General features: G+C 41.3%; 1 protein-coding gene across 5 annotated transcripts in view; it reads right to left on the bottom strand.

The window, feature by feature from the left end:
- APBA2 (amyloid beta precursor protein binding family A member 2) overlaps window positions 1-17,656 on the bottom strand; it is a 122,708-nt gene that overhangs the window by 93,505 nt on the left and 11,547 nt on the right. For 2 of the 5 annotated variants that reach the window (XM_074837993.1, XM_074837999.1), the window contains exon 1: window positions 13,049-13,232. The exons of 1 other annotated variant lie outside the window; for it this stretch is intronic. The gene's annotated coding sequence lies outside the window, so the exon portion shown is untranslated. Of the gene's footprint in view, window positions 1-12,518; window positions 12,584-13,048; window positions 13,233-13,558; window positions 13,576-17,656 lie in introns of those variants that run through there. 2 more of the 5 variants (XM_074837998.1, XM_074837996.1) reach the window with 2 other exon arrangements.

Raw genomic sequence — 17,656 nt, 5'->3', positions numbered from 1 at the left:
ATACAGTTGGCCTAAACAAGAGATTTGGTTTGGACTGCTGTTCGCCTAACTGCAGCATGTAAAATAATGGTATCACATGGAAAAAAAAACGTATGTAACAGATCTATCAGATAAAAGGCATTAATCCTGCAGTGCGAGGTTGCTGTACCCCAGTACACAGGAAGGTTACAGCTGGGCAGCAGTATGGAAGGCACCCAGACACAGGAAAACTCATGCTCCATATCTGCTTATTACCTTACTTGTGCCATCTTGGCTATCAAAGGACTAGGGGAATACTCATGAAGCTTTAGAGATAGAAAGATAGTAAAGCTAGTATGAAAACAAGAATTTCCCCTGCATTTTATTTAATTTGTTGTAAGAAAATTCTGTTTTGCTTAACACATTTAAATAAACAACACATTTCCTAGGTTCTCAGAAAATGTAGCTATGCACTTGAATAACACTTTTGACAATTAATGTTTTTCCTTTCAAAATTAAATAGTTGACAGATCACTGAAATGTCTTACCCGAGACATCACATTGGTACGTTGTAGGTCAGTCTATTTTGTATTTACCTATAAATTTTCCAATTCAGTACTGTGCATCTCTCATCACTACACATGCAGTAAGTAGCTACTAAGGCAAGAGTGTAAATGGCAATATGACTCTTGCTAATACTTATTCTTCAGTGTTTTGATTATTCATAAATATATCGGTTTGTCTTCAACTGATGCTCAGGACACTACGTGTATAAATTCTGGTCTCAGGTTTAGAGTAAGTAATGTCTTGTCTACAGTTACGTATCTATATGGCACAAAGTAGTATGGCTGGCAGAATATGATCCTTAAAGAATACTATGTTATATAATTGTTGTGCTCATTAGGAAAGTGAGATGTAGACTAATTCCTCTAACAATTAGGAAAATTCCTATTTTTCTATCATTAAGTCAACTAGGTTTCATCTTTCTAAACTTAATTATTATGGTCTTAACAGCTACACCATGGCAGCCTCCTAGTGGTAACTAGAACTTCCTATGTTACAAAGAGACAGCTATAGTCCTGCAGGGTCTGGTGGGCCATTCTGGAGGACCAGAGTACTGCAGGGAAGTTTGTAACTTGTAACAAAATTGAAGCCTTGAAATACTGTTGAGCTGCACTCAGTTCAAATGAAAGGTTAGCTTCCAGCCACTTAAATTGCAAAGATAAACAACAGTCCCTTAATAATAGAAGTTGCCCACAACTGTAGAACAACAACGACTTAACACTGCAGACCTTTCCTGGGCTTTCTCAGCCCAGGCACTTAGAAGGCTTCCCTGCAGGATACAACTTTGTACCATCATATGTAGCCTAGCATTGCAAGGCTGTAATCAACTTCTGTGCCCTTTGATATCTCTCTATCATATTCAAGCCCTGAACAGTCACATAATATTTTCCTTTCCATTTAATTCTTCATCTTGTGTTTGCTGTACTAACAACTGTCAGCTGAGGGCAAATAAATCCTAAATTATATGTGTTGTGGAAAAGTCCATTAACCAAGATTTCATTATGTTAAGTATTCTGTGGACATTCTTGCCACAAAGAGCTTAAAAATCTATAAGTAAGTCTACAGGTGACAGATGAATGAAGTGAACTTTGGGGAGTTTGTTTAAAAAACAAAAACAAACCACCCACACCCCACACATTGACACAGTACTGGTCAAGGACAACAACAATGGAACAGTGTAATATCTGCAAAACCATCCTTTTGTAGTCTCCATGGCAGAGAACTTTTTTTCCACATGCTATTCGTATTTACATAGGCAAATTATTTAATACATTCATTTATAAAAGTAATTATTTTTATTTTCATTGTTTAAGCCAGCAAGAAGGTTAAGAGCAAAATTTGAACAGCAAAACCAAATTAAGATATTCCAGTTAAGTACATTTAAGCCATTTTAACTGATAATTATAGACATACCTATATTTAACTGATAAATATAGACATACCATACTCCAAGTTTTCAGTAAATGTTTGGTCTGTGTGTTACTGATTAAATCCAGTGTTTCACACCCTATCTCTACCATAATATGAAGTTATATTCTCTCCGTACCACGTTTTTACACTGTCGCAATATTCATTTCCTCTCTCAGATAAATGTAAACAGTGGATGCCAAACCATTGAGTCTATTTAGATAGGTCAGTCTTTTGAGCAATGACAGTCTACTGCTGTCTTTGTAAATGCCTACCACAAAGGGGTCCTATACACTTAGTTGACTCAGGCTTCACTACAATGAAGATTTTTAATTTTTTTTCAAGCACTTCCATTTCATTCAGGATGCTACTGTGTTGTTTAGTTTAGTTCCACATGTATGGTAAACTTCAAACTTTACTGTTTAAAAATTCCTGATTGAATTTCCCCCGTTGTTTGTGTTTATGATATGAGAGGGTATCTGCAGTCTTCAGCATGCATCTTGTGATAGGAAGTGTGGCATGCAGCTCAGCAAGAGAAGCCACTCCTGCTGAGCCTCACAGGCCTCACAGGATGGTCTGAAGAAGAGATGAGGAGGAAAGACTACTATGAGTCCTGCCTGAGGAGATGGCAGCCATTGTGTCAATGGGACCGACATGTTACAAGTTGTCATCCAGTCAGCAAGGGTCAACCTCAGTTGTCAGCCCCAGTTGGAGTCACAAGTTCATCTGATGATGCAGAGATACCATCTTAAAGGTAATATGGATTTCATCCCATCAAAAGACAAGATTCATTGTGCCAGAGCATGGGGAGGGTGGGAAACTTAGAGCAGCAGTATACAGATGTCATGTTTCCCAACGTTGTGATGGTATTTACCAGTACTATAGCAGGTTATATTACCTTAATTACTGCATTAATTTAATTAGGATTATCATTACATAGATGAAAATATGTAAAACCATGGACTATCTACTGATAAAACAGCTGGTTCAGAAACTCTGGATGGTATCTGGCTTGTTTATATTTATTATGAATGGTTATAAAAATGTTCATTACCATCAGAAAGCAAACCAATAACTTGAGCGCGTATCATTCAAACAGATGCTGGTTAATAATAAGGAACTTATTTCTATTATTACTGCTATAGCACTGCCAATCTCAAGAATTCCAAAATTATTTAAAGGTATCATATTGTCCACAGATGTTTAAAGTACACATTCACAGTTTCTTCATTCCTGGAGCCTGTGTGAGTATAAACTCAAAGCTGCAATTCTCCCACACTAACAGCTGGACCCTTAACTAAACCATAAAATATCCTTAGACTCCCAGCACTAAAAAGTGTTAACAAATCTAAGTTAAATCAATGTTGGCTTAAGAATAAGCCAGAGATTTTACTAAATTCTGATTTAAAACCTCCAAAACAAATATAGAGATGTGCACAAGAAAAAAAATAAAATACTGTCCCAAAGGGCTAGTAGTGCTGTAATAAATACTCCCCCCCACCAATACTTAGTTTCCCCTCATTCCAGTCTTGAGGAAGCAAAGCACAGATCACTAAGGTTCTTTACTATGTTTTGTACAAAGTATCTTCTCATGAAGCAAATCATTCTTGTACCAAAATGTGAGAAAGGTGTATGACAGAAAGCAGATCAGCTAATAGTTTGTTATTCTCCTAAATGCTATTGTACAAAGCAAGAATCAAGTTAAGATATAGTACCATGGATAAACCTTTAGGCAACTATTCCAGAGATCTTGATATTATACCTCGTTCAGTTACCCAGGAGCATGAATGGTTCTGGGCAAGTCATTTCAGTGACTCCCTATCTGTAAAACAGGGCCATCAAATTTATTTCCTTTGCTTTGACACTTTCTGATAAGAAGTTCAAAAGCTAAATCTTACCTAGCATGACAGTACAAAAGAATTACAGTACCAATGTATACATCTTATGCTGCAATAAAACTGACACAAGGTTATTCATCCCTAGAGTAATATAATCTTAACAGCACATTTTTTCCCCCAAATCATTATTTCTAATTAGATCATCTGCTAGTTGGTGGGTCCAGTTATGATGCGTATGAGTTGAATAATAAATGGAGGACTAATATCAGATGAAACACATGCTGTAGAGATAATTTATTATCGCTGCAGATAGGTGTGGAATAGATGTGCTAAAAACCCTAAGGTGGTCTCTTTCCAAGTACTGAAAACAGCAAATGTCACAGCAGACACCTTCTGTGCCTTTTACTTAGGGAAGAACAGAGGGAGATTTCCACCTACCATTGAAAACACAAAGAAAAACCCTTTATTATTTAAAAAAAAAAAAAAGAAAAAAAAGAAAAAAACAACCACAGTTGACTTAACGGCACACTCCTGATACCACTCATATTTTCAAGGCAAGTCTTCCATCAAGAAAGCAGTAGTAGTCTTTTATGAGGAATGAAGAATTCTGCCACCTTCACAATATTAAAGTCAGAAATGCAATGCAAAACAGCATTCACTAGGAAGTGTTTCTCTCCACTGCTCATTTTATGCCTCTGATGCAGCACTGAACATGGAATTTCTAGTCGCAAACAGAATTCCTTCCCTTTCTATCATCCAGTATGCAACAGCTCTTATCTCCAGGGCCATAATATGTCAAATACTTCTACATAATTAAAGCCATGCTGATTGACTGGCTAAGAATATCACAGGGATAAGTTTCTTTTTAAAGCTGCCTTATCTCTAATCAAGAGTTGTCTTCCAGTAACACAAGATTTTGTGCCTAAAGGACATTATATATGTGTATATATATATCTACAAATAACATTCCTTTCTCCTCCACAACCCAGCAATAACAAGAAAATATCATTACACGCTGATTTCCCTTTGTAGTGCTAAATCAGAGATTGTGAAGGATGGCAAGAGGCACTTACTGAGGTACACAAAATGCACATTTTCGTTAAGCATTGAAACTATAATTTATATTCCTCCCTTGATATAAACCTTTAGCGCAATACCAAACAGAATCTTTCCATATTTCATTGGTTCATTCATCTCTGAGATTTGTTATTAAGGTGGGGTTTATTTAGGAAAGAAAATGAAAATCCGTAGTGGTCAAAAATACATGAACAAATCGGTGACAAGGCCTATGTCTTGTCAGGTTATTTTATATTTTAATGTACTGTTAACAGATCATCCTTTTTAAATGCAAATCTGTTAAGGGTAAATTTAAATATCAAGGCAAGCAATTCTGGTAGCATGGCAACAACATGCTATGCTGCATAGTAAGAATCTGGAACCGAGGCAAGGCTTTGCTTCTTTCCCATACTGGATCAGTTTATAAGAGTAGAAATATTTGTGTTCTTTGTGTAACTGCCTTTATGAGTATTCCTACATTAGTAGTTGTAGTGGTCTTTGAAACTCAAGACAGCACAGCACCCCTGTGAAACCTGGTAGCAGTCAGGATGGCCATCCTTAATAGACAGAAAAGCTACAGATTAGAAGAAAACTTTAAAGAGGGCGGGGGGAGGATCTGCTTAGTAGCAGTGTTTAATAAAATATTTCATTCCCAGGAGAGATTTGGTGTGGATTTGAAGAATATAGCAGCTCTGAAGCAATCTTGCTTTTGAACCAGAAACGAGCAATCCCATCTCCATGCACTCTTCCCAATGTGTTGAAAAGGCATCTCTCTTGGCTTCTAGAGTATGAGTTTTGAGGCCTATTTTAAGATTTGACTAAACCAAAAGGGTGCACTTAAATGATATTTTTGTGGTAGCTGGTATCGGTGATTCCTGAAAGTAACACCAATTGTTTGATGTCATTTCACTCTTGGTGATGGGGGGGAGAAAAAAAATCCAGTGTCATTCCAGAACAGAATCTGGTCTGTGCAACACTCATACTCTTCAGTTGTTCCAGTTGCTTCAGTAACCAGGCACTCAGGAACATGGTACCATTTTTGCTAGGGCAGGAAAAGGCAAAGTTAACTAGCACTTCTGAGACTCACTAGAAAGACAGGCTAACCAGTAAAGTAGAGCAATCTTCTGATTTTGAAGGGCACAGCAGGAGACAGAAAGTCCACCCAAGTACCTTTGTTTCTGTCTAGTGCATGAAAGCTTATGTGGATGGCTGTGTGGGAATCTTATTTCCTTTATTATTCTTTCTCTCCCATAAAGATGAGCTATTTCACTGAACCTGAACACTGAATGCCAAACACAGATACTTCTGGGAGGGTCTTGTACTACTGTTCAGATAGGTACTGTCCTTGTGAAACTTGGGCTTCTCACCCTATGTTATAGCTTGTATAGAAGGGAAAAAAATTCTCTTTAGAAATACATGTCTAAATGTTTTGGAATAATTGAGCACCAAAAAAACAGACATAGACCCTGAATTCTTCTGTTCTTTGGTAGTTGTTTATCCTGGTTTAATGCAGACAACACACTGATGTCTTCAGTCTTGTTTCATACAATTTTAGGCAGGTATCAGCTTGATTTTGGAATTGCAGCTAATCTTTCATCCAGGCTCCCTACTTCTACCTAAACATTCATTCTTTTGGAGTCTACACTTCAAAAATTTCTGTCACTTCCTCTTCCTCCTCAGGGAATTTTCGTATACAGACATACCACTATCACTATGAACAATACAGATGTTGTCTTGCTTCCCCTGCTGCTTCTTTCCTTCCTTCCTCTCATGTTCTCTTGCTTTCTGCTATGCTAATTTTATTTCTCTAATCATTTTAGAACTCCTAAAGTAAGTCAGCACTTATAGGTCTCCAGGTCTCTCTCTTATGTAGAACATGAGCTTTCTCCAAGTTTTATTAGCATAACCACTTCAAAAGTACCTGCCCTATCACAAATGCTTAGTGACAACAAGAGTTGATTCCACCTAGCTTTTGATGCACTTTGTTTCTTCCTTAGTATGAAATGCTGTAATGACTTAATCTTCCTTGTGATTGAGGATTTCTGGGTGCTACAGGGTCACTTTGCATGAGACCAGTGGATTTCTGCATGGCAGGATGCCTAAGGAGTCCTTTCCAGAGGCCCTTAAGAGATCTGTCCATGTGATTCTCCCAAAGATAGGCCCAGTATGTTTGTGGAGAATTGAGGTGACATTGTCCCTGCTGTCTGTTTCTAGTTTACATCAACTGTTAGAACCCCAAGATATGAAAGGTCTTCTACATTTATTCCTATGCTTCCTTCTTCAGCAACTTATCCAGAGTAGCAGACCACACAGTGATCCCAGGGGATCATTCTGATGTCATTCCTAAAACCTCAACCGGCCGCACCTCGATTACTGTGTTCAGTTTTGGGTCCCTCACTACAAAAAGGACATTGAATTACTTGAGCGTGTCCAGAGAAGGGCAACGAAGCTGGTGCAGGGTCTGGAGCACAGGTCTGATGGGGAGCGGCTGAGGGAACTGGGGTTGTTTAGTCTGGAGAAGAGGAGGCTGAGGGGAGCCTTCACCGCCCTCTACAACTCCCTGAAAGGAGGGTGCAGAGAGCTGGGGATGAGTCTCTTGAACCAAGTAATAAGCAATAGGACAAGAGGTAATGGCCTCAAGCTGCACCAGGGAAGGTTTAGACTGGATATTAGGATGTATTTGTTTACAGAAGAGGTTGTTGGGCGTTGGAATGGGCTGCCCAGGGCAGTGGTGGAGTCCCCATCCCTGGAGGTGTTTAAGAGTTGTGTTGAAATAGCGTTGATGGATATGGTGTAGTTGGGAACTGTCAGTGTTAGGTTAATAGTTGGACTAGGTGATCTTCAAGGTCTTTTCCAACCTTGATGATTCTGTGATTCTGTGAATGAAGCTCTTTTTGTGGACTCAGGCTCTTAACAGTGAGATGGAATGACAAAAGTCTATACATAAGAATATGACTTCTCCATCTCTGTTTATCTGAAAAAATATGAATTTTCTGTTCAATTTTTACTGGAATTACTATCTCACTAAATCCTCCAGAGAACCCTGCAGTGTCATACTAAGATAATCACTTGGCTGTCACTCACAACAAATCCAAAGTGAAACAACTGGTAGGCAGAGATTACTCTTCTACAGTCACTGCAAGAAAAATACCTTACTGGAGAAAATGGAAATGAACCCAAGAAGCCCTATGTTCCCATGTTAGACATCACTTGGCATTCTGGACTACATTGGTCAAGCATCTAGATTTGCACACCCACCCAGAACAGTGTCACCACTCATGGTTAGTGTTACAAAACTTGGGTTGTGAGCTGTTTGTTTGGGTTCAAAAAGTAACTTGCCTGCTATGACCACATTACAAAATCTTAGCTAAATCTAACCACTGTACTCATGTGAAAGAATTTCACTAAATTCTTCAAGGATTAGATCCTGTGAACCCTTAACACACAAAGGTAGATGACGTATGAAAGAAAAAGTTGCAAGGTCAGGCCTCTCTCTTGTAGAAATGTTTTAGGAGTAAAACCAGAAGATTTCACTCTTTGAAAATGATCAGGGTTATGGTACAACTGACTTGGGGAGAGGAACTTCTACAAAGGTTGTAGTTGACAAGTGTGTCTGTGAGGGAGATCTCTCAGAAAGTAAAAGGAAAGACAGAATTCTGGAAATAACGCTAGCTGATGACATGCTCACAAATATTCCTAACATCAATGTACAAAATGAAGTTCAAAAACTACTTCATTCAATTAATAGAATGGAAATATTCAACCTGTCTTTTAAGTAATAAAACAATAAGTTGTTCCGATGTGGCTGATTTTTCATTACTAAGTCTGTGACTAGAAGGGCTATTTTCTGAAGGAAACTTCATCTTAATAGTCCAGAACAGCCAACTGTCCCAAGATACTCCTCTGTGCAGCTCCCACTGGTAGTCCAGGTGGGTATCAGCGGATGTCTGCATTGCAGAAGTACTGCTATTTGAAAATCCTTATCTAGATTCCAAACCTCACATTGGTTATAACTGACATATTTCTCCATTCCAAGACTTTTTGTATACCTTCTTGCCAACTTTCCTTTCCTCTTCATTTACTTCTACTTCAAAAGAAAATGATCCCTTCACGCACAAGTATACTCCAGAGTATGCATCTCCACCAGTATTTCATGCAACCTTATCATCTGAGAACAATGACGCATCTTCCTTGTCATCCATACCTACAGGGCAGTACAGTAAGTATTGCCACAAAACCGGAAAGGAATGTCATGTACTCCAATGACAGTGCATTTACCTACCAGGATCAAAACCAAACAGTTCATCCTATATGTGTTTTAACCAGTTGTGTAAGACATTTTTTCTGGAAAATAGCACCATGAGCCATGAGGAGACTTAAGTTCAGACAAAACTGAGAATTGGGATAAAAGCCCTCTTTTCACGGATGTCATGATAAAGCCTAACTGCTGCATGTTCAGCTCCTGCAGACAGCACAAGCTTAAAGCCCTGAACACTTCAAGAAACACATAGTGCTTTCTTGAGCTGCTTTTCACACAGCTCTCAAGGGAAAATGGGTCCTCAGGAAAAAAAAATTAAAAATCTTACATTTTAATGCTCTCTCCAGTAGACTAAAAGCATTTGCAAGTACCCAAAGTACTTACAACGAACATTTGACTCAGCAATTGCATGTTTTGTGGAGTGTCTAAAAACTAGTGGATTCTGATTCTGCTTTCAGCTCTTCCTCTTAACTTGTGAAGTGCATGTGACTGCATCACTGCTTTATTTTCTCCAGCTATGAGAACTACCATTATGTCTCTTGCACTGATGTTGCAAGGCTTTAATTGCCTCACAGCAGTGCCAAAAGATACTACACAGAAAGATTCTTCCTTGCAAGAAGTATGTTCTTCCTTTTGTTTATATCTACATCAAAATAAAAATATCTCAAGCAAATATCTCTTCCTTGCAAGGCTTATAGTAAGGTATTAGTTTGTTCTAATAGTAATGTCCTATTACACAGGTAATAGAGGCCAATGTATCATACTGATATTATACTCCATCTTTGCTGAGATGCATGGATTAGCCCTAGAATAGAAGCTCTAGTTTTTTCAAAAAAAATTCTGACTTCTGGAAACATGTCTGCTTCTTGTATCATGTACAGATAGGCACAAACATACAACAGTTCATAGGATCATAGAACAATTCAGGTTGCAAAGAATGTCAGAGGTCTTTTGTCCAACATCCTGCTCAAACAAGGGTCATTCAGTGAGGCCTGATGAGGTTGCTCAGGGCATTATCCAGTCTGGTCTTAAAAACCTCCAAGAACAGAGACCACACAACCTCTCTGGGCTATCTGTTCCCATGTATGATTGTCCTTGTGGGGCAAAAGATTTTGATTATATCCAGTCTAAACCTCTCGTTTAAACATATGCCTATTGTCTCTCGTTCTCTGTCGCATACCACTGTGATGAGCCTGGCTTCATTTCCCTGAAGATCTTCTTGTAAGCACTGGAAGGCTGCTTATAGGTTCCCCCCAAAGCCTCCCCTTCTGCAGGCTGAGCAAGCCCCACTCCCTCACCCTCTCCTCACAGAACCTGGCCTCCAGCCCCAACCACTTTGGTGGCCTCTGTGGAACTTCAGTTCATTAATATCTTTCTTGTACTGGGGGGACCAAAACTGGACACAGTATTTTAGATGCGGTCTACTGAATGATGAGTAGAGAGGGGTAATTACTTCCCTTGATCTACTGGCTGCATTCTTGTTCATACAGACCAGAATGCTTCTGGCTATCTCTGTTGCCAGTACATGGCTGGTTCACGTGCAGCTTGCTGTTCACCAGGACCTCTGGGCCTTCTTGGCATGGCTGCTCCACAGCCTCTATCACTGCAATAACTTAAAGCGTGAAAGCATTGCCTTGTTTATCTAAACACAGATTACAAGGGAAATGGATAAAAAAAGTCTGCAAAAGCACCTAAACCCTGATGTGTTAAAAGGCTACAAGCAAGATTTTGTTTTGGACAAAGCCAGGATCTTCTGTATTTCTCTGTGAGGCGGTAGCCTTGAACAGATCACTTCTTGCTAGATTTCTCTACCTTTAGCACAGGAATATAAACTGGAAGAGGTTTAAACCATGGTATTTTCACAAATTATTTCTTAGCAAATGTTCTTATCAGAACAGCTGGAGAAATGGTAAAATTATGATTCTTGAAGTGGTTTCTCATGTTCACAGCCTTAAGCAAAGGTCACTTTTTAAAGACCTAGCTCTTGTTTAAATTCATGCCCAGTCTCCAACCTGAACTGTCATTAACCAAGTAACAGCACAAAAAGTGCTTTTCGAGATTCTTCCTTAGAATCATAAGACTTTGACCAAAAGAGCTGAGCAGCTATGGCCTTTTCAAGAACACTTTTCCTTTATGATCAGAAGATGAAGGGGAAGCAATAATGCAGCTGCTGATTAGAGGCAACACTGCATTTTTTAAAATAGCTTTAGATATTTCCAGGTGCAGCTAAGCGCTAAACTATCAGAGAATTTAGGTTCAGGAAGCCTGACAATTAAGGTTTACAAGGACAAGTCTGCAGCCTGAAATCCTATGAGCCTGAAGTGGAGTAAGGACAGTGGCTTCCCCTTTAGTAGTTTAGTACTCATAGAACAACATATGGAAAGAAAAGCTCTTTCATCCCTGTCTGTCCCATATGGAGGAGAATCTGGACTATACAGTGATAAACTGCAATCTTATGCTTTAACATAAGCTTCAACCTTACGATTTTCAACATACATACAACCAGCATATACTGTATTTTTACTTAAGTGGCAATAAAGAATTACACTGAAATTCCTCCCTTTTAAAATTACCTTACATTAAAATACTGTTGTTTACACACAACCACATAAAACTGCGATAGCAGTTGTTTCTGTTTTTCAGTTCCGCTGGTTAAGTAATGAGGGATTCTTGGGTAACAAGCATAATACATGAAATACCTTTTCCGCAAATGGATTTCCCAGCCCCTCCTGGGAGATTATAGGGTGGCCTTGACCAGGTAATACAACTGAAACACTACTCGCATTTTTTACCCAAACCGCTCACAGTAATTTAAGACTTTTCTTAAACATCATTGCAGTGCACATTATCTCTGTACTATAAACGTTGTATGATTTCTTGTCTTTATTTAAATTTCTTTTCTTGTATGCCCTCACTAGCATGCAACAACCATCAAAAAGACATTGAGGATGCAAAGTACGTAAATCTGAAAGCGCAGACTGCTAGTGGAGGCAAAATAAGCCAGTCTTCGCCTTTCCAAGATGCAGCTCCAAACACAGCATTCCCTTCCTCTCCCCCACCCCCATCCCTTTTGTTATGGCAATACAAAAACCCCCCACATATTCAAAAAAAATGTTCAAAAAGGGGAAAACGGACCATGCTGTAATGTCTCATGCTGGTTATACTAACAAAAATCAAGTATTCTTAATTGAGCAGCTTTCCCCTTCAGACCTCATGATGAAGGGAAGGGGAAAAGAGTGGATCAAAAGCTCTGATCCACTTGCTACACTGGAGGCGTGAAATCAGGAACAAATACAAACTCTTAGCGGTGCTGCATTACATGAGGGCTCCTCTGGCATTTCGTTTGCCTCTGTTAAGACAAACAGACTCTTAAGCCTCCCGCCCTCCCACAAAACGCAGACATTATGCCTATGTTGTATTGTCGGTCCCTGCATTACCGAAAGCAGGCGTTAAGGCACGGCTGAGGTGAGGCGGCGGGGATGGCGGGCTGAGCCGGGCGAGCTCGGAGACAGCTGACGGCGAGCCGGTAGCGCGAGGCACCCGCCGCCGCCGCGGCAGCCCGGCGCGGGGGGACGCTGCCAGCTCCCCGGCGGCTGGCGGGAGGCGGCGGGCAGCGGGGACGTGCGGGCGCGCGGCAGCCCCGTGTGCCGGAGCCCCCCGCCGCCGCCCGCCAGCACACCGGCGGTGACGCCATGCCGCGGTGGCTCCCCTTCACCCCGGCTCCCCCTCCACTTGCGGGTAGCTCGGTTGCCCGGGGATGGATGGGGATGGGGCCCGCAGCCCCCCCAGCCCCGACTTCGGGGAGAGCAACGTCCGCGCTCGCGCGGGGCGGGTGTGGCCGTGGCGCCCCCCTCAGCGCCCGCCCGGCCCCGTGGGCTCCCCGCTCCCCTGAGGGGGCCCGCGGGGATGCTGCCGCCCCACCCCCGGCGGAGCCGCCGGCCCCCCGCCCTGCGCCCCCGCTCCTTACCCCTGCTGCCAGCGGCGGGGCCGGTCGCCACCCCGCGCCGCGGCGGGGACGCGGGGGCAGCTGCAGCCGCTCTTTTGTGTGCCTGCCTCGGCGCCACACACCGAGACGGCTGGTGGGCCCGGGAAGCTGCGTGCGCGAATACCGCCGGCCGCCCGGGAACCTGCATGGCGCATAGCCCGGCCGCCGCGGCGCCTCCGGGGGGCCGGGCCGGCGGGGCGCGGCGGGGCGGCCCGGAGTCCCCCGGAGTCCCCCGCCTCCTCTCAGCACCGCCTCAGCCCGCCCCGGCCCGCGGCCCCCGCCGCTCGGCCGCCCCCGGCCCTGCCCTGCCCGCCGGCCTTCGCGCTGCCAAGCGCGGGCGTCGCTCTCCGCGCGCGGGGTCCTGCCCGGTCCGCGCCCAGCCAGGTTGGAAGAGGCAATGGCAGAACTCGGCGCTGAGGGCCGGTGAGGCGACGCCCCTGAGTTTCTCACAAAATGGCACAAAAAGTGGGTGGCTTAGTGACATGGACTAACCTGTCAAACATGCTCTTCCACAGACGCTGAAGGCTGGAGGCCCAGCTCTGCGCCAGCTTCACAGGTGCCCATGGAGGAGCTTGTCCAGACCTGGACTGAGGAGAGCCGGCTGCAGGGCGCATCACCCCTGCACCCCCAACCTGCAGGATGCAGCAACCTGCAGCCTGGCAGCCCTTCAGGAGCCCCTCAAGCAGCAGCGGTAGGCAGGTGTGTTTGCTGGAGGCCTCCAGTCCGGCTGCGATGAGTGGCGAGGCCACCCTGCACCGGCAGTCTGTACCCCTCGGGGCCCTGCGGCTGTGGTGGGCCATAGTATATGTTGTTTCCAGTGAGTCTTCCATACCGTTTTTTGGTGAAGCGCATTCCTGAATGCTAGCTACGTAATCCTGCTACTTAACGACCTCGGGTTTCCCCTGAGGTGCTCCAGAGCAACAAAAATCAAATTAAACACCAAAAGTTTGAACATTACTGCAGGGCACGGCACTGGACTTGGTCACATTCCATCACACAGCCAGTTTCATGAGATGAAATTATGATTTTTATGCTCTTGTGCAGGTAATACGTAGATCCCCCTATAAAGATTAAAAATGGAAGATGCAATGTGCAATATTTAAAAGCTCACTGAAGCGGGTTTCTCCAAGAACATTTCTTACCGTGAATGATAAACACAGTTGGTTCCTCAGGCCTTTTATTAGAAACTACTAGATCTTCCTACTGCAGCCAGATGATGGTGATTACTTTGTATATAAAAGAAGATACCTCAGACCAAGTGCTCTTAGGCCAATTATGACAAGACCTGCTCATAGCATGTAAGTATGCAAATTTGATACTTGTAGCTATCTTGAGTGTAAAAAGTAACCTTTCTCATGACAGCAAAAGTGAAAAGCTGTCCTAGTGTAACTATACTGCATTCCAATCAGCTAGGTATCAACGTTCCCTGTAATAGCTGTGTGTCCAACCTGGTGTGCTTTTCTTTGCCCTGGGGTAGCTGTACCAGTTGCTTAGCACCAAGTCAAATTCCATGTTCGTGTAAAGGCCCTTCACAAAAAACACCATTTTGTGGGGTTTTTAATTCTTGTTTTTTGTTTAGTTGTTAAGATTTCTGTTAAGATTCACTAACTACAGAGTAGCCATTTGCTACTAAGAGGCTATTTCCTATCCTGGTTTTCTATGGTGACTTTTTTTAATTTGTGCTTTTCTATATCTTGATTACTTGACTGATTTTGGTTCTCTTTTGAAGATAATGAGAACTCAAACATTACATAAACTGTAATGCATGTATGTTTTACACAGAACTACAGAAAGTTATATATAATCTGTAGACAGGTTGTTTAAACATTCAGCAAATCATATTTTAATTCATATTATTGATTCTCAAAATTGTTACCTTGATGAAATAGCCTCATGTACATAAGGAAGTTTTCACTTCCTCAATCAATATACCAAAAGCAGTACTCCCAGCTTGATAGAGCAGGTATGTGTTGGGGTTTTTTTAAGTTACTGCAGCTGCAAGTATTGTACTACAACTGATCTCTCAAAGACTGCAGCAGTCCCAAAGGGAGTGGGCTATTTTTTTTAACTTAAGTTCCTAACAAACATTCTCCCTCCACCTCATTTTGATGACAGTGACTTAGATGATTATTATAGAAAATTACATACCAAAATGGAAAGTAAAAATAGGGTGCATAGTATCAGTTCAATAATGCACCTTTCCGCTACTCTTCAACTTCTGGAAATAATCTTTTCCATACAAGCCAGCCACAGATGCAGAAGTAGGATATTCCCCCTATTTAATGCAAACTGTGCATCGTCACATATGCCTTCAGAGTACCCACAGTTACGAGTTACTTCAAAACTTTTAATTTTAATTATGGTTTAAACTTATCTTTATTACTGAAAAAATGCAATGTTAAAAATAAGTAAAAATCTTCATTAAAGATCTGTTTTATAGATTTTAGCACCTATTTGCTATTTTTATGTTAACAAAGCTTAACAGTTAAAAGATTAGTTCAGATTACACTTTAGATTACACCTAGAAAATTCATTAAGTATTTCAAAATGTATCATTACTTTAAAATGTTTAAGAGAGAACTCTTCCTCATTTGTCAATCTATGCTATAAACTTTGCAGTTAACAATGCTGTTTAACAATATGCAAGACAGTGCAAATGAACATGAAACTAGATAGATGACATAATTTTATAGATATTTAAGGATTATACCATCCTGGGAGGCAAACCTGCCTTCTCCGCAATAAGATAAATTTACATTTCGTAAAGTGTTCAAACTGCTTTGAAAATGCTTATCAAAGGTGACAGATTTTCCATTCCTAAGAAGGTGAGGTCTTCCATTTTAAAATTGTCAGCATTGGGCCAATTAATTTATACAGTGTTGTCAGTTTCCATTTCCATATTAATCTTACATGATTTGATGTTCCAAGTTTAAACTGTTGGTTACCTTTATGTGTCTAGAGCCACCCAGCACCCTTATGAGAAGCACCAGGGCTATCATTTTAGGGACAACTTCTGTTTCAGTCTAATAATTTGGCCAACATGATAACTGCTTTGGTAAAAGAATCGAGTATTTATTGAAAGCATTAACTTTAACTTTTTCTCTTAATTAAGGGTTCTTGAGTTCAACAAACCCAAGTCAGATCACTACAGGAAGAATTTCTTGTAAGGAGAGAATCACATGAAGCACCAAGGAAATCATTCAGAGCACCTACTGTAAGTACCTCAACTCGATATTGTAAACATCTCCATGTTTCCTGATCTTTCTATGAGACTTCCTTGATCACACCAACCTCCATTCACCTATCTTAGCAATAAAGTCCAAATCCAAGGACTGTCCTTAACAATAGACAGCAATGCTTCTGCATGTGCATTAAGAAAGTAAACTCTAGTCTCAGCATTAAACACAGAAGTATTATCCACCCAGGGAGTGGTCTGCAGAAGCAAGTACCATCTTCAGTTCCTCCTGTAATTCATTCCCAAATTTCTAAATTATCAGGCTGTGTTGACTGTATTAAGGCACTGTAGCTGTGGAATGATGATAGAGTACATTCTTCCAAAACCTGTGATAAATTGGGTAAATATGGTAATAATGAAAGCAATTTAATTCAGAATTAAATACCCAGTGGTGTTTGTTTTTTTTTTTTTTTAATTCAGGTGAATTAATGGCAGTATAAGCATGATGGGATCAGAGTTGTTGCAGATTTGCAAAACTGTAAGGTTAGCTTTTAAAAGGCATGTAGTTAGTTCTTTTCTCAGCTTTTTGAGTTTGCTTTTAGGCTTGTCTCATCATATGGAATGGGATTAATTCTGCAGCCTGTTCTCCTCCTCCCACCTAGGAGAGACTTGAGGGTTGCATAGAGGAAGTCAAAAATGGTATTTTGCATCATTTAATTATAAGCACTTTAGTTGCCTCAGTAATGTTGATGAAGTTCAGAAAAACGTGTCTTGTCTGCCTTAAGCAGCATAAAATAGGAACACAGTTGAGCTCAGAAAGGGAAAAAAGGCACATGGGAAGATTGGAGCAGGGAACTTGCACTTGACAAATGACCCAAGTGTGAGAAAACTTACTGGCAAAATATTAACACTTCATCTTCTGAAAAGCTTGACATTATCAGAAAAGGAGGTTTCACTGTACCTTTTGAAAAAAAAAAACCAAACAACCCAACAAAACCAAATACCCATTGTCAAAGCCTAATTTTCTTCCGAACTAATAGGCTCCAGTTATTTGAATCACTGTTGTTCTTTCCAGAAGTTATATACTGGTGCAACAGCGGTACACCATTAAGTGTCCCTCCACCGGAAGAAACAAATCACAGTTCTCTATTGCTCCAGTTTCCATCCCCAAATTTCCACTGTTTTTCTTGATGTTATTCCCCTTTTATAAGCATGGTAGTGACAAGGGTAAGGCCCATATATCTAAACACCTGCCCCAACCCCTTAGAAAGTCAGAACAGAGAGTGAATTGTGAACACTGTCTTGTTTAAGGTGAAGGACTAGAGGTTTGTTACAAGTATATAGGCTGATCCTGTTCCCACTGAATTCTGTGAGAGTTAGGCTTATTGAACAGGAAATGTCTCAGCACATCTTAG

The sequence above is a fragment of the Strix aluco genome, chromosome 12, assembly GCF_031877795.1.
Source record: "Strix aluco isolate bStrAlu1 chromosome 12, bStrAlu1.hap1, whole genome shotgun sequence".
In the NCBI taxonomy this organism is placed as follows: Eukaryota; Metazoa; Chordata; class Aves; order Strigiformes; family Strigidae; genus Strix; species Strix aluco.
This window is presented reverse-complemented; position numbering and strand designations above follow the sequence as displayed.